We start from the raw sequence: 15,392 nt of genomic DNA, 5'->3' as shown, positions 1-15,392 counted from the left end.
GATTTGTTCTTTGTCTAGGGCTTTGAGGTGTAATGTAGGTCATTTACTTGTTGACTTTTTTCTTCTTTTAAGGAATAAACTCCATGCAATGAATTTTCCTCTTGGTACTGTCTTTATAGTATCCCAGAGATTTCATTATGTTCTATCAGTGTTCTCATTCACTTCTAGGAATTTTTTAATCTCCTCTTTGATATCTTTTGCAACCCATTGTTCATGCAATAGCATATTATTTAGTCTCCAGGTGTTGGAGTAGCTTCTATTTTTTTAAATTTTATCAATGATTTCTAATTTCATTCTATTATGATCTAATACAATGCAGGATAGTACCTTTTTTGTATTTACTAAGAGTTGCTTTGTGGCATAATATATGGTCTATTTTAGAGAAGGATCCATATGCTGCTGAAAAGAAAGTATATTCGCTCATTGAAGGATGAAATATTCTATATATGGCAGTTAAGTCTAAGTTATTGATTGCATTATTGAGTTCTATATTTTCTTTGTTTAGCTTTTGTTTGGGAGATCTATCAAGTGATGAAAGAGGTGTGTTGAAGTCACCTAAAATTAGTGTGTTGTGGTTTATTTGACTCTTGAACTTGAGAAGAGTTTGTTTGATGAATGTAGATGCCCCATTGTTTTGGGCATATATATTTATGATTGTTGAGTAATTATTTTTAATGGGCAGCTCTACCCTATAAGCACTTAGGAACCACATTGGCAGAACACCTGTTGGAGGAAACTGATAGAATCCTGGAACATCATATGATGTTAGTGGTTGAATGTGAGAGGCTGGGGAGAAAGGGGAAATGCAGGAATTCTGGAGTCAATGAAAGCCTGATGGGAAGGAAGAACTCAAAAAGAGTAGAGATGGAAGAATGGGAGATACATTGAGTTGCTATTTGGTATATATAGCATCGTGGTGTAACTATCTAGGTATGTGGCTGTGGGTAAATTACTTCTCTTCTCTGAGTCATTGCAGAAAGACATGAATTCTAGGTTTGTGAGAGATACGAGGAGGTGAGGCAATACAGTTTAAACTTATAAATCCATTTGAAGGGTGAGTGGGGTGGATGGGAAGAGTGTTAGGAATTGGAAGCAAAGAGTCAGCTATGTATTGTGGAATAGAAGTCTCTGGATGTTTGGGGAGTGGGGATTATCATATTATATTATAATATTATAACTCATATAATCCCTAAACATGATCTGAACATGATTGTTATTTCCATTTTTAAGAAAGAGAAACTGAGGTTTAAAGAAGTTAGTTCACTTGCCCAAGTTACACATCTTGTAGGCAGCAGATTTGCCTGCTCTCTGTGCTCCTTAACCACATTTCAGATAATGCCAAAGCCTTCTATTCAGTCATTGATTTGCCTCCAATATTACAGAATTGAGAGCAGAGTTTATTTAGTAATTCTATTGCTAGATATTGAGGTTTGTCCTATTTTTCACCATGTGAAACAGCACTGCAGTGGCAGGTCTTGTACTTTCCTCCTTGAGCACAAGTATAAGAACCATAGCATATGTACATTTCTAAAGTTTTTATTGCAGAGAATTTAAAACACTGATGAAAGTTGAAAGAAAAAAAAATGACCTGAATGTGTCCATCCACCTTTAACAGCTTGCAACTCGTAACCAGTCTTCGTATATACAGTGTCACTAACTAACTAACTAAATAATCTTTCCATGGGTTTGGGAATCCAGGTGTGGCTCAGGTGGGTCCTCTGCATCAGAGACTGAAATCAAGTGATTAGGGCTGGCATCTTATCTGAAGACTTGAAGACGTGAAGAAAGATCTGCTTTCAAGTTCATGCGGTTGTTGGCAGAATTCAGTTCCTTACGTGTTCATGGACTGAGGCTGTCAATTAATTGCTGGCTATTGGCAAGAGGCAACACCCAGTTCCTTGTCATATAGGCTTCTTTAATATGAGGTTTGTTTCATCAGAACCTCTAAGGGAGAGTATCTGCTAGGAAGATAAAAGTCAGTTTCTTATAACCTAATCATGGAAGTGGTTTCTCAATCTTGATGTATTCTATTGTTTAGAAGCAAGTTATTTAAAGGGAGAGAATTATGTAAGTTCTCTAAAACTGGGATGTGGGATCATTGGGGGAACATCTTAAAAGAGAACTTCTGACACCTTTCTCCTGTGTCAAGAATCCCAGTTCACAAGCCATGTGAATGGCACATGCCTATAATCCCAGGTACTTTGGGAAGCTTGAGTGGGGAGAATAGCGAGTTCAAGGTCAGCCTGAGTGATATAGCAAGACCCAGTCTCAAAAATAATAAATAAAATTAAAAGAAGTTTATTAAAAAATAAAAACAGAAACCTGTTCTCAAAGGCAGTAGGGGATGACAGAATTAAAATATCATACCATAGGGCTGGGGGTGTAGCTCATTGGTAGAGCACTTGCCCAGCATGTACAAGGCCCTAGGTTCAATCTCTAGTACTGAAAATAAAAAAAATCACATCATATGTGCTTGTAAAATTTTAATACTACCAAAATGTCTCCACATTGGCTATGCCAATTTACATTTCCACCAGCATAGTATGGTTGTTATCCCATTCTCTTCTCCATATTTATATTATCAAACTTTTAAATACTTGTCAAGCTGTTTAGTGTATAATAATATCTTATTTTTATTTTTAATACTAAATATAATGAAATTACATACCTTTTTATATGCCTATTGGACATTTGCATTCCTCCTCTGTAAATTCTTTTTTTTGGGGGGGGCAGGGAAGTGAACTCAGGGGCACTTGACTATTGAGCCACACCCCCAGCCCTATTTTGTATTTTATTTAGAGACAGGGTTTCACTGAGTTGCTTAGTGCCTCGCCTTTGCTGAGGCTGGCTTTGAACTTGTGATCCTCCTGCCTCAGCCACTCCCCCTCCCCCCCCAGCCACTGGGATTATAGGTGAACACCACAGCACAGCTTCCTCTTCTGTGAATTCTTTATTCATATTCCTTGGGGTTTTTAATCTTACTAGTGAGTAGAAATTCTTTATATTTTGTATAATAATCTCTTGTTGTACACACACACATATTTATCATATATATTTCATTTTTTAAAAAAATTGGGACTGAAGACAAGATGCTGAATGATGTAAACCTGCTATTAAATTATTGAGGTTTAGATTATCTGGAAAACTAAGGGACCTCCAAATTATGACCTAATGTTACCCCTGCAGTCCCTGAAGGGACAAATGAAGCACTGATTCTTTCTTCCCATAAATCCCATGAATTAGGATTTAGCCCTAATTCACATCATAATTTCTAAAGAATAAGGGTCCAGCCATCTCCATAAAAGGGATGTAATCCTGAAAAAAATACCTCCAAGGGCATTATAGACACTTTAATCATCCAGCTGTGCAATCCATAAAGGAAAATCAGATTGAAGGAAAATCTCCAAAACCATGTGCCATTCCAAAGTTTGGTGAAAAGCAGAATCTCTTCTGATGTGGAAGTACTGCCAGCTAGAGACAACTAAGTAATCTTCGGGCTTATTTTTATTGTTTTCCCCCATTCATCAAGATCCTGCTTTATTAATCCTTGATGGCCATTTAATACATATGAAGTATTTATTAGTTTGAAAATGAATGAAGATAGGAGAGCAGAACTAATATCTACCCTTTTCTTTAGGAAACAATTTATTCTCTTTGGCTTTTCTCCCCCTATCATTTGAGTGTGTTTATTTAACCAGTTTAGACAAGAAAGAATTGACTGTATCCCTCACCATAAAAAAGTGTGGATAAGCCCTTTGGAGAATGACCAATATCTTAAGACATTTTTCTATCAAGATATAAATGTCTATACACCATTACATTGTTGCTATGCACAATTCTAGACACAACATGACTCTAGGGCCATACTAAGAATTCTGTGTACTCTCCTTCAAAGTTAGATGGCTCTCATGTTAACCCTGGCCTTTCTTGGCAGAGGCTCTCTGTTCTAGGTGCCTCCCTAAAGGCAAGAAGCAAGGTACAGAACACAGCACCAAAGAAAGAAAAGAACATTAAAAGACCCTTTTTGATGGCTGTTTCTTTCCATGAACTTGGAATGAGAGAATAACCAGGGCCTATTCTGCTTGAAGAATCTCCTTTGCTAATTATAGCTTACCCTCTCATTTCCTCAGTTTTGTTACTGACTCAGGAGATTCTTAGGAAAGTGTAAACATGGTGGCCATATTCAGGTGTTATCAGGGGAAGATAGTAGAATATACAGGAAGGCCGTTGGTGAATATACTACTTGTTATGGTTTAGATATGAGGTATTCCCCAAAAGCTCATGTATTAGACAATGCAAGAATTTTCAGAGGTGAAATGACTGGGTTATGAGAGTCTTAACTTAGTCAGTGGATTACTCTATCTATGTGGATTTATTGGGCAGTACCTATAGGCAGGTAGTGTGTGGTTGGAGGAAATAGGTCACTGGGGGGTCTGTCTTTGGGGTTTATATATTGTCCCTGGTGAGTGAAGCTGAAGCCAGATTTAAAGTTAGGTAGTCAGTATAGTTAGGTAAATCAGGTCTAATATCGAGTAAGATCTAAAATGGAGGCCATGTTGAGAATGAATTCCGGGAAAGCAGTGATATACCTAGCCTAGTTCTCTCATTAGATCAGAAGCCAGCTTTCACAAGTTATGAAGGATTCATTTCTGTTTTCTGTAAAAATATCAGGATGTCTGTATGGCCTGGCCATTAGTTGATGTTGTAGCTGATTGGAATGCCTGCCCGTTCCCTGAACTCACCCATGTCCAGTTTTCCCTGACCATATAACAACCCTTTCCTAAACCTTAGTGAGGCCTCATAAATTCTGGCCTTCCCTGGCCGGATAACAACCCTCTCTGAGTCTCTAAGATCTCCATAAATTCTGATGCCTGGGCCAGCAAAAATGTAAACTTGTATTAGGCTCCTCAGAGTGTTGTTATCTGTAACCCCCCCTTTGTGTAATTTTTTTTGGGGGGGGGCTATAAAACTGGGCCTAAAAGAAGCCTCGCCGCTGTCCTTGGCTCCCACGATTTTGATGGGCAAGGCAGCCCGGCCGGTCAAAATAATAAGCTTGCTTTAATTTGATTTTAATTGGAGTCAGTGGTCTTTTCTTGCGTCGTGGTCTAACAGCAGGACAACTCATGGAATGTTAATGAAGTCTGGGAAAAGCCCAAGGCCCAGAGCCCATCCCAAAGAATGTTAATGAACAGCCCCCAGCAAACTTGAAGACGCTGACTCAGAAGTCCTTCCTGCCCAGATTACTTCTTTGGCCCACCTGTGTCCCACCCCTCGGGCCTTCCCACCTACATTCCATCACTGAAAGAACTATAAAAAGGGGAAACAACCGCACTTCCACAGATTCCATCTCTTGGGTCCCCTTCTTCCTCCGGGAGAAGTCCTCCGTGTGCTTCTCTGGTGTTATTCTTCAACATTGGGGAAGCAAGGACCCGTCACAGGTCAACAGCGGTAACAAAGCTCTCTCTGTTTCCTGGTTGCCATATTCTGAACTGCTTTCCTTTGCCAATGACCTTTTGCACATCACCTCAGGCCTAGAACTATCAAGCAGTCCATGTATGGACTGAACCTCTGAACAGTGAGCCTCAAAATGAACTTTTTCTCCACTTTAAGATGTTCTTGCCAGGTATTTTGGTTACAGTGATGAAAAATCTGACTAAAACAACACTCCTGGATTCGGTCCAACTGTGGCAACTACCACCATAGCACCTTGCCAGAAACTAAGATCATCATAAGACTATATCTACATTTTAACCAATTCTACTTGTAACACTGCCTCTTGCAACATCTTAGGCTGGAAATCCACATCTTTATCACCTTGTAATGAGTACTTGGCTCTTTTACCACCTCATCTTGCTCACTTCAGCTTCTGAATTTTCTTCTCTAATCTTTTCCCAAATCTACTTCTGCATTACATATCTAGCACTTTACCCTCTCCGAGCATTTTCCTAGCTATGATCTTTCGTATGTGTGCATGTGTTAGGGATTAAACCCAAGTCTTCACATGTGCTAAACTCTACCACTGACTTATGTGCCCAACTCCCTAGCCATACATTCATTTATTCCTAGGCCTCTGACCCAAAGCGGAAAGGAGAAAGCAAGCTGTTTAATGTCTCATTCTTAGCCCTCTTGCACTTGACAAATCCCAGATCTCCTATGCATATCCTTACCTTCTCAGCAAACTTGTTTTAGATGCAAACTTGTGGATCTGCACCTCAAAGCCCAAATTATCATAAAAGCCTCCATTCTACCAACCTTTACTTGATGCCTCCATTTTGCCCCAGGTGAAACTATTGTATAATATTTTATTTCCTTTTCAACCAGGTGGCTCCTCTTCTCAACCTGGGGCTTCTTTAATTAAGCCCAGGATGTGGCAAAAAGGAATCATCAGCAAGCCATCTCCATATTTTTAAAATTCCTTTTTGTCCCTGCCACAGATGCCATAGCATTTATTGACTTGAGGCCATTTGTGGTTTTCTGATTTTAGTTCAGTGACTAATTGTTCTGGCATCTGTGTTGAAGGGAATTATTTAATATGCCTCATTTAAGCATGCATATTTGATAGCTGGGAGTGGTGATACACACCTGTAATCCCAGCAACTCAGGAATCTGAAGTAGGAGGATCACAAGTTTGAGGCCAGCCTGGGAAACTTAGTGAGATACTATCTCAAAATAAAATAAAAAGGACTGGGAATGTAGCTCAGTGATAGAAGGCCATTGTGTTTAATTCCCAGTTCTTAAAAAAAAAAAAAAGAAAAGAAAAAAGAAAAGCATGGCTATCCAGTAGGTAGTTAACAGGGCAGCTGGGAATAATAATTCATAAATTTTAAAACTTAGATTTTATGATGTTATACATACATGTTAGTGCTTAGGGATTTTTTTTAAAGTCAATTTTCTTTGTTCCACAGGCTAAGACAAAGTCAAGATCCAGAGTTCTGCTTCAGTAGAATATTTTTGCCCTTTCTTATTACAAACTCATTGCTGCCTGTCTCTAGTTACCACTAATCATTTGACTAGAAGAACATACAGTGTATATAAGTAGGCCACATCTATGAACCTTTCAGGCCAGTGCTTTATCTTTGACAGAAGAAACAAAGTTTTCCATTGTCTCATTGTCTCAGGAATGTCTACAATCCCTGTAGATCTCTACAGCTTGCTTATCAGGTAACTTAGTAAATTCTTTTGAAACATCTTGAGTTTGTAGGTCTACTAGCTTCTGTGTAGTCTGCCCTCATGAGGCTGAGAAACTTATGTGACTCCATTTTTGAAAATAAATTAATAACAGCAGCTTCTACCTCAAGGCCTGTCCTAAGAAAGGGGGAGAGACCCTTGTCTTTGGAAAAACCCACAGAGCCTTTCTAGGCACACACCCACCCTGCTGAGTTGTTTGTCTGCAAATAACAGAAAAAAATCTGTGGCACCATGTGTCCCTGACTCAGTTAGGCTAGGTGAGGACCTATAACAACTCCCTAGCAACCACCAATCAGCATGAGACAGGGAAAATGCCAGATGACCCCCCACTAGTTTATGGTGGTTAATAATATGTTGGGAAACCATGTAGTTTAGCACATACACCCCTCATGGCCTAAACCAATCAACTCAAAGGAATCCCCCTCTTGTACTAACAATCACCCCTACCCAACTTGTTCCCGACAATGAATGTGCTAATCAATGTTAGGAGTTGTTGTTTGATTTTACCTTAGTATGGAATGATTTGCTGTGTGATGTTGTGACACATAGAATATCCCCCAAAACCTACAAAATCTCACTGAATAAAGGACCAGGACTCACTCCCTGGGACCGCTGTGTTAGAAACGGTTGTAAGTCCAGGCTTGAGCTTGCAATACAGACTCTTGTGTTATCTTGCTTATCAGGTAAGATAATTGGGGTCCCACGAATCTGGCATTACAAGGCTTCCTCTTCACCCTGGCTGCTTTTGTTGAAGTTCTCTTGATGTTCTCCAGCCATATTGTAAGGTCAGGCAATGTCGACAACCAAAAGGAGGCAGATTTTAAAAGGCTGCTGAATGAAGTTTTAATGAGATTTCGCTTGGGGAAGAACTCTATGAGACCCACGGAGTAGATAATAGGGTCTGAAAAGAAACCCTGTGGGGGCTCAACTGGACTGGAATTTTATGGGGCTTAGGGCAGAAAGGGAGGGCTTGGGACAGGAAAAGGGATTTTTAGAGTCCTTTGTCCTTCTAGGGTTGGTCAGGGGTAGCTGGCTAGGATCCAGGATTGCCCAGGAGACCCCTGACTGACAGGTGGTCCCGTTAGTGCCCGATTGGTGTTTCTTTTGCACAGTGCAGGCTGGCTGGTGCTTTGTTCCTAAGTCACTGCCATCAACCTGACACATATGACATACCCCATTCTTTACTTCCTAGCAATCTTCCTTCATTTTGCCCAACAGGCTCTTTATGTTCTTCATTCTTTGATACCTGCCACAACTATGGGTCTAGATTGCTTGGTACCTTTTCTGGCACATCATACCACTGCTGACATCCACAATGCCATATTTTATCCAGTAAGTCCCTTTTCTATGTCTTCCAAATCCTAAGGCCATGTTGGTATCCTCTTCTCTTCAGAATAGCTGATCTCCAGTCCTTTGGAGATCATTCTTCCTGCCTGAACATTTACCAAACCTCCTTACTGTTAGATGCAAGAAAAGACCACTGACTCCAATTAAAATAAAATTAAAGCAAGCTTATTATTTCGACCGGCCAGGCTGCCTCTCCCACCCAAAACCTCGGGAACAAGACAGCACCCGCAGCTTTCCCGCAGCCCAGATTTATAGCCTAGAAAGTTACACAAGGGGGGTTTTACAGACAACAGAACTCTGAGGAGCATAACACTAATGGTAGTTTACATTTTTGCTGGCCCTGACATCAGAATTTATGAAGGTCATTAGAGCCTCAGAGAGTGTCATTATCTGGCCAGGGAAGGCCAAGATTTGTGAGGCGTCACTAAAGTTTCAGAGAGGGCTGCTATCTGGTCAGAGAGCCAGGCATGGATGAGTTCAAGGCATGGGCAGGCATTCCAAGCAGGTTCAGAATTTGCAGTAATTTATAGTAAAGCCAAAATTATCTTTTCATGGCTGTGTGGCGAGATGGTTCCAATTTTAAGAAAAGATCAGGTTGGGTCTATCACTTACCAAGCCCGGATCACTTTTCTGTTTGTTTCTCCTCTGGAGCTTCAGTCTAAAGCAGTTGAAAGCAGAGAGGGGCCCTGGCAGTCTTTGTCAACACTCAAGTTTACTATTATTTCATCTGATTAATCCTGTCCTTATCCAATATGGGGAAGGGTTGACAAACTTCTTTTGTATTACAGATAAAAAATCCAAAGTTGAAAATATGGAGACTAATAAAAGAAAAAGGAGCTGGCCTTAGAGTAGGAAACACCTGAAGAAGTGAAACTCCCTTAATCCCATGCGTTCCTCAAAAGTTTTTCAGAGTTCCAAATGCCACAGAAGCCGTCAATGGGCAAATTCACAAGGGAAAAAACGAGGTCCACGTGTGTGGTGTGTAGGAAAGACCTTATCCAATCCTGGGACCTCCAAATCTACTGAGCATACACCTGGTGGGTGGCAAGGGGGGGCAGGGAGCCACATTGGTGTGCTAGAGGATTGGTATCCACTGGCGCAGCCTCCAACCAAATTCAGCGCCTGCGCGAGCTCAGTGACACCAACCCTTTCTACTGCAAGCCGCACCCTACAGGGCCAACAAAACTTCTTGTGGCAGGTGGCTAGGCTTCCACCATTCTGGCTCCAGCACCTACCTGTATGGTTAAAAATGCTGGGCTGGGCTTCTGCGCACGGGCGGTACCCTTCTCAGTGGCGACCTCTTGCTGCAACACTTCTGCTTATGAAGAGCATTCAACACTCTTTTGAGGACTGCGGTAGGCCAGTTGTCAGGGCTACAAACTTGTCCAGCACTGGCGAGAACACAAGGATGAGGGCCTTAGGAGTGCTAAGAGCAGCAAAACCAGAGTCCACATAGGCGAGAGGCCTTATCACTGTGGAGATTAGCAACAGTTTTGGCCAGATCAACGCTGCCTAAGTACAACTGTCCCTTCACCCCCGCCTCACCCACACAAAATCAAGGAGCCAGGTGTGATGCACATCTGTAATCTCAGTGATTGGGAGGCGGAGGTAAGAGGATCACAAGTTCAAGGCCAGCCTCAGCAATTTAGTGAGAATCTCAGGAACCTAGCAAGATCCTATCTCAAAATTAATACATAAAAGGGTTAGGATGTAGCTCAGTGGTAAAGTGCATTGGGCTCAAGCCCCAATACCTAAATAAAGAAAGAATGTCAATTAAAAAAAATACTATGTGATCTTCCTGCCTTAGCCTCCAGAGAGGCTAGGATTACAGGCATGCAACACCATGCTGGGCCATAAATTAAAACAATAGATGAATCAATGAAAGAAGAAGTGAAGAGCTTAATTATTATTCCAGGAGTGCAGCTAGTACAGTGAAAACCAATTATGTCTTTGTTCAGAGCCCATTTTTATTACTTGCATTAGTCATATACCTGTTACTAAAACTATAACTAAAACAGTCCTGGAGGTTACATTGACACTTAGATAAGCCCTACCTTGAAGATAAATTGTAGTTGTACATGCAAGATAGCTATAGATTTAGTTAGCCTCATAACTCTAGTAAATATATCCTGGAGAAAAAACTTTATATAGTTGTATTTGGCACTTTCTTCTTCTGAACTCTGACTTTCAACCTTAAAAACCCACTGTGGTGAAGAAGTTACATATTCACATGGGATTTTCCCTTAATGACAGGGGAGTGAAACTACAGTAAAGAACTTTACACAAAATTTTTATTTAAAATAATAAAGAAAATATTTACTCTTGACTATGGGCCTTATTTCAGAATGTATATGCAAAAAAGGCAAACCAGTTTGATCCTAATTTTGTACCCAATTATTGATAATCAGAGAATTCCTAATCAGATCCCTCCATGCTGAGAATCCTGAATTAGATCTTTCAATGTGAGAGATATAGGAAACCTGATCATAGTCCTGCCTTACAGTAACTATGGTGACTCAGTTGGAATAGTTCCTTGGTGCTAGCCAGATTACTTAAAGTAACTTATCTTTTCCCTGGTGCTGGAGATTGGATCCAGGGCTTCACATATGTAAATATTCTATTGAGAAACTGCTATGACTCCATTTTTGAGAAACCAGCCTCTACCTCAGAGCAAAGCCTGTCCAAGGAAGGGGGCGTGACCCTTGTCCTTGGAAAAACCCACAGAGCACTCCTAAGCACATACCCACCCTGCTGAGTTGTTTGTCTACAAATAAGAGAGATCTTCGGCACCAGGTATCCCTGACTCAGTTAGGCTAGGTGAGGACCCATAGGAACCCCCTAGCAGCCACCAATCAGCATGAGACAGGGAAAATACCTGGGATGCCAGATGACCCCCCCACAGGTTTATAGTGGTTGATAACATGTTGGGAAACCATATAGTTTAGCACATACATCCCTTGTGGCCTAAACAATCATTTCAAAGGAATCCCCCTACCCAACTTGTTCCCTCCAGTGAATGTGCTAATCAATGTTAAGAGTTGTTGTTTGACTTTCCTGCGATGTGAAATGATTTGCTGTGTGATGTTGTGACACATAGAGTATCCCCCAAAACCTATAAAATCTCACTGAACAAAGGGCCAGGACTCACTCCCTGGGACCTCTGCATCAGAAACGGTTGTGAGCCCAGGCTGGAGGTGCAATAAAGACTCTTGTGTGATTGCATCGGATTCGGCTTCTAGAGGTCTATTGGGGTCCCACAAATCTGGCATTTACACTATCACTGAGCTATACCCTAACCCCTAATAGTTTAAAATCACCATTTGTCTTCACCATCTCTCACCCCAAGTTTCCCATCAAGGTTAATACCATACTCAACTCAAATCTGTCCCTTTCTAAAGTACATTTTAAAGATAAAGCTATTTATTTGGATTTCTAAGTTTCCCATGAAGTTGAAGTGAACAAGTATCCTGAATAGTAATAGCAAATAACTTTAGGTCCTGTTTTGGTTGCAGAGAGATTTTCTGGATGTTTATTTTCTAGTAATAGACATGTACTGAATAAAAATAACCATGTAAGGTAGTATTGGATACGCACCATAAAAGTGGTATGGAGAGAAGTATCACAGGTGTTGAGCTTAATGGGCAGAGTACACAAAGTGATCATTCTTCTGCAAGAAACTTTGGAAAGTCCTTTTCTAAGGCAACAGTCTCATAATTACAAAGGTGTTGAACTTCTGCAAGGTGACTTTTTTGTGGGTAGATGCTTATAGATACCAGAAATGTTGAAGAATATATCATGAAGAAACAAATTACAGGAAATACTGAACTTACACTTTAAGCAGCTTGTGTGGAATAGGTCAATCTGTGACTCCGTGACACAGAGTTTACACTTCCATCACAAACTATGCACACAACAGAAATTCCTGTTGAGAGAAGGCTGGGGAGGGGCCCTGCGCTTGTTCTCTGTCTAGCTGTGACTGTCTGAGATGGCAGGGCTGTGAGGGGACAGCAGATTCATGTGGCTACTGCAGCAGTAGTGTGTCAGTTATTGGTCCTGCCCCAGAACACTACAAGAATACTAAGGGTCTCCGGACAGACCATATTGAGAATCATTGCTGATATTGGTACAATTGGAGACATTCTGAAGAAAACCATCGCTACCTTGGAAGAGGGCCTGCAGTTGCCATCAACCACTGCAACCAGCCAGCTCCTGCTTGAATCTGATGATATGGAATGCTTAAATTATCAGCACTATAAAGGAAGTGATTTTGACTTCCAGTTGAGACTGTTGATTCATCAGAGTCTGGCAGGAGGAATTATTGGGGTCAAAAATGCTAAAATCAAAGACTTTGAGAGAACACTCAGACAACAATCAAGCTTTTCCAAGAATGCTGCCCTCATTCCACTGACAGAGTTGTTCTTATTGGGGGAAAGCCTGATAGGGTGGTAGAGTACATAAAGATTATCCTTGATATTATATCTGAGTCTCCCATCAAAGGGCATGCACACCCTTATGATCCTAGTTTTTATGATGAAACATATGATTATGGTAGTTTTATGATATTTGATGACCGCCGCAGACATCTAGTGGGATTTCCCATGTGGGGAAGAGGTGGTTTCGACAGAATTCCACCTGGTAGGGGTGGGTATCCCATGCCTCCCTCTAGAAGAGATTATGTTGATATGAGCCCTCATCGAGGACCACGACTCCTCCTTCTGGTCGAGGTGGCCAAGGTGGGAGCAGAGCTTGAAATCTTTCTCTTCCTTTACCGCCACCATCTAGAGGAGGAGATCTAATGGCCTATGACAAAAGCAAAAAACCTAGAGACCATTATGGCATGGTTGGTTTCAGTGCTGATGAAACTTGGGAGTCTGCAATAGATACATGGAGCCCATCAGAATGGCAGATGGCGTATGAACCACAGGGTGGCTCTGGATATGATTATTCCTATGCAGGGGGTCGTGGCTCATATGGTGATCTTGGTAGACCTATTATTGCAACACAAGTAAGTATTCCCAAAGATTTGGCTGGATCTATTATTGGCAAAGATGGTCAGCAGATTAAGCAAATCTGTCATGAATCCAGAGCCTCAATCAGAATTGAAGAGCCTTTAGAAGGATCTGAAGATCAGATCATTACCTTTACAGGAACACAGGACCAGATACAGAATGTATCGTATTTGCTGCAGAACAGTGTGAAGCAGTACTCTGGAAAGTTTTTCTAAGACTAACGAAGAACTGAAGGAGCCCTGCATGTTTTTATTTATTTATTTTTTTTTTAAATCTGTTTCTGTTTAAAAAGCCAACATTCCTCTGCTTCATATGTGTTCTGCATTTGAGGTATAGTGAAATCTTTGCTGTTCACCTACCAGATGTAGTTTTAGTTCCTTACAAACAGGGTTGGGAGGGAAGGGCAAGCAAAAACTAACATTGAAATTTTGAAACAGAAGCAGAGTGAGTGAATTTTATTTTTTTGTTCATTGTTGGTGGTTTAAAAAAAAACAAAACAACCCCTCTATGTAATTATTGTGAGCACCTTGCTTTGTGGGCACTGTAAACCTTTTTTTTTTGGGGGGGGGGACAGGGAAGAAAGTAATAGTCCACATGTCCCTGGCATCTGTCAGAGCAGTGTGCAGAATGTAATGCTCTTTTGTAAGAAAAGTTTTATGATTTTTAAAATAAATTTAGAGAACCTAAAAAAAAAAAAATTCCTGCTGAAAGAAAACTTCTGTCTACAACACAATTGCAGTGAAATCCATTTTCTCTTTACCGTTTAATCTACCAAAACTACATTTCAACAATAATGAATCAGTTCACTTTTCCAAGTATTTCTGCTTACTCCTGGATTTACTACTTAGGGTATTTCAAAATGGGTTTGATGTCAACTTGTTATCTTTTCCTTTCTTTGACCCTGATGTGCTTCATATTTTCCTGTTTTCTTCAACTCTTTTTTGACTTCTGCTGCCAATCCACACAGATACAACAGTACACATCTTTCACTTCAATATTCAGTGGCACTGCTTCACCTCTGGTATTCCTCTGTTGAACTCTCCAACATTTGTCTGGCTCAACTTGCTTACACAGTCTGATCTAGCTTAATATCAATTCTGGTCTTAAGCTTCTTGACATATGGGTTTTATTTAGATAATTATTAGCTCATGGGCAACAGCTCCATTTTGGACTATAGATACAGTGTCATTCTATGGTTATGATATTGCCAGTATTTTTAAAATGGTATTCTCTTGTGGTTGATAGGCTTTTCTTGAATTGATAAGACCATTTTGAAGTACATTTTTTTCATGTTTCATTTGTACAAAACAGAAAACAAAAAAATTCTGAAAATTCAAATAACAACTAGATCAAAACTTGTTGTGACTTCTACTTATCTTTGATTTCAATCTTAGCAGTTGATTAAAGAAAAATAATAAAATTTCTACATTTGTTTTATCAGATTCAGAGTATGCTGGCAATTGTAGAGTCCCCTTTTCATCACCTTGTATATTTTTGTTAACATTTGTTATGCCTTATTCTAAAATTGAGTCTCAAACTGGAATGCCTTTGGGGACAGATGCTTCTGTACAGGTCTTTTGACCTAAATAGTTCAGCATTTGTATTGTTTTATTGGTATCTAATCAGATTCTTATTCATAGCCCATAAAAAGGAATGTGAACTTAATATTGGACTTTGCTGATGTGTTTGAGAGTCTGCAATTTTTCAAAGAAATTATAAGCCTTTTAGCAAATTTTATATTGTGTTATGGTCCTCTTTTATTGATGGGCATGCAATAGGGGTTTCTCAGAAATGGTCAATTTTTACTAAACTATTTCTGGAAGAAAATTTAAAAAAAGTAATAAAAAA

General features: G+C 40.2%; 1 pseudogene; it reads left to right on the top strand.

Annotated features, from left to right (window-relative positions):
- The first annotated feature begins 10,107 nt into the window (after positions 1-10,107).
- On the top strand, positions 10,108-13,759 carry LOC124103222 (heterogeneous nuclear ribonucleoprotein K-like; annotated as a pseudogene).
- Positions 13,760-15,392: the final 1,633 nt, after the last annotated feature.

The sequence above is a fragment of the Marmota monax genome, unplaced genomic scaffold (genome assembly GCF_021218885.2).
Source record: "Marmota monax isolate L192 unplaced genomic scaffold, Marmota_monax_Labrador192_F-V1.1 WCK01_AAM20220418_F8-fsc00280, whole genome shotgun sequence".
NCBI lineage: Eukaryota > Metazoa > Chordata > Mammalia > Rodentia > Sciuridae > Marmota > Marmota monax.
The sequence above is the reverse complement of the archived record's forward strand: the minus strand, read 5'-3'. Positions and strand labels throughout refer to the sequence as shown.